Genomic DNA, 2,500 nt, shown 5'->3' with positions numbered 1-2,500 from the left:
AAATGCTGACAGCTAGGGTTGCATATGGTTGCTACTAGTTTAAATCCGTCTCTGGTGGATACTCTAGCTCGATCTACCACCGAACAGAGACACTTCACAACTACATGTGCTCCTCCGATCTGAATCACTGTGACACGTTGACACGTGTTTTGCACACCGCTATTTTTGGTATTTTATAAAGAACAATTATTACATTTAGTGTTATCTTGATTTGAAAAAAATCCAATTGCTTGAAATTTCATAATGTAGCCGTACCGAAGTTTTAGTTTTTCCCAAACAATGTTGTCATATTTTTGTTTGTTCCAGAAACGTCTAAAATCATTGCTGAAGGGAATTTCTGTTATGGAAGGAAAAGAGGTAAGGCAGTGAGGGGATTCATTTGTGTAGATAACGTTCATTTTCTGTGAACAATAATCAAATGATTACCGGTATTATTTATTTTAAGGGTGAACTATCATCCAGTAAAGTTGGATCAATAGTTGGACTTCAATCGGAGGAAATTTCGCAGATTGCGTCTGAGTATGCTGAACGGGTATGTATGGACCGTGGTCATAATTTGGCTCTAAGTACTGACAAATTGTTTGGGATTTTTCAAACGTAGGTTGCCAAAAATTGTATTATACTGAAGTTGTTCTTCTGTAGGTGAAGAGATTAAGAAAGTGATTCAGGCGGCTGAATTCAGTCTGTATTAACTTGATCTCACTAAACTGAAATAGAAACTTTTGCACCAACGCTTTTTGAACAGTGGGAATGTTGTAACTTGAAAGGCAGATGTCAGTACAATGGCAGTGAGTCCTCCTAAGGTATCTAAAGGTACGGAGTGTTGGTCCAAGCAATGTGCTCAGTTGGTCGTGCATTGGACTACAGTACAGTGCGGGAGGTGGAGGATTAATCTCCCACCCAACCATTCACTACTTTCTCAAATCCCATTATGCACCTCTTTTACACCCCCCCCCCCCCCTCCCCCTCTAAAAAAATTGCATAGGCATCGTTTTTATGGGATTTGAGAAAGTACAGAATACTAAGGGTGCGCTCAATTGACCGGAAAACAAATGTGTGGAGTGATGATTTAAAACGCTATGTCTGGCGTTTTGACAAGAGTAACAAGAAGACTTGTGGAGTTTCATAACCATTGCATTAACTATGCTTTGGTAACACAGCTCCGTAAAATTAAACTTTTCATCGACAATTTCTAAGTTGAGTTCAAGTCAACAGATCACACATTCACATTACAAAGGTGATCTAAATAATAAAGATATGTTTAAAATAGCATTTTAACAGGTGTTTGACAAGTTTAAATAAATGTGAATCTCCGTCAAAACGCAGGATTTCTAACTTCTATTCCGTTTATTCCTGTTCCGGAATACGGTCAATCGAACGCGCCCTAACAATCTGTAGTCTCCTCAGATAAGAACCACAAATGGGAGGTGCTGTCATATATTTGAACATAGTTAATAGAGGGGAATGGTTATGAAACCCGACAAATTTCTTTGTTGTAGGTTTTTGTTCTCTTTTTTGGCCTTGACAGTGCAGAAAACACAATAGCTATTTAGTCCGTATTGAGGAAATAACCAATAGAAAAGTGTTGGTTACGTAATTCATGCAAAGTGTATGACCGCAAAGCAAAAGACTGTGCACGGTCGTGGACTTTCCAACCAAAATCTTGGCATCCTTTGTTTGCTCCTTTGATGTTTGCCGAGCTTCAAAACCAGTCCCCTCTATTAACTATGATTTGAACTACATTTATGTTGGTGTTGAAACTACTCTAGTGGTTGCGGTCGCATTAGGGAGTTAACACTAGTGTTAAAGCAAGTTCTGTTGTTCAGTGTTCCCCTAGGGATTTAAAACACCAGAGAGTGGACACTGGTTTAGTGTCAACACTTGTGTTACACTGCGTTTCTCTAAGTGTGACCGCGACCAATGTTAACTCTCTGGTGTTTTGAATCCCTAGGGGAACACTGAACAATAGAACTTGATTTAACAGTACTGTTAACTCCCTAAAGCAACCGCAACCAATATGAACTTGAAAGTGACCAGCTCCCAACGGGGGGTGCCTACAAAACGAAGACCGAATACCGAAGACTGAAGACCCAAAAAGGGAGACCCAAAAACGAAAAGTTGAATTTCAATTAATTTAAGAACCGTTAAAACGTGCTAAAACGCATTGTTCGGCGCTAAAACAATAAAATCGATAGGGTCTTCGTTTTGTAGAAATGCCCCCCTCAAACTACAAAACGAAGATCCTCGCAAAAAGCTTTATTTTCGCAGCTAGGAACGCAGTGTCAGGTCTTAGTCGAACGTCAACCCAAACTCGCTCGTGAGATACCTCTTGTGTGAATCTCGAAGGCTATGTTTAATATCATTGGGGATTTCAATGTAGTCCACTGAAAAGTAAGTAAATTTGTTAGTTACACACTTTTTCGCCGCGTGGTAGTATCTCACGGTTTCTTGACGGGAAGGCCTGCAATTTGACCAATCACCAGTGACGGGATACATCCAC

General features: G+C 39.9%; 1 pseudogene; it reads left to right on the top strand.

Moving 5' to 3' along the window:
• The window catches only part of LOC138040507 (ATP synthase subunit C lysine N-methyltransferase-like), a 22,365-nt pseudogene extending 21,044 nt beyond the window's left edge, over nt 1-1,321 (top strand).
• The last annotated feature ends 1,179 nt before the right edge of the window (nt 1,322-2,500 follow it).

Source organism: Montipora capricornis, chromosome 1 (assembly GCF_036669925.1).
Source record: "Montipora capricornis isolate CH-2021 chromosome 1, ASM3666992v2, whole genome shotgun sequence".
NCBI classification, from domain to species: Eukaryota; Metazoa; Cnidaria; class Anthozoa; order Scleractinia; family Acroporidae; genus Montipora; species Montipora capricornis.
This window is presented reverse-complemented; position numbering and strand designations above follow the sequence as displayed.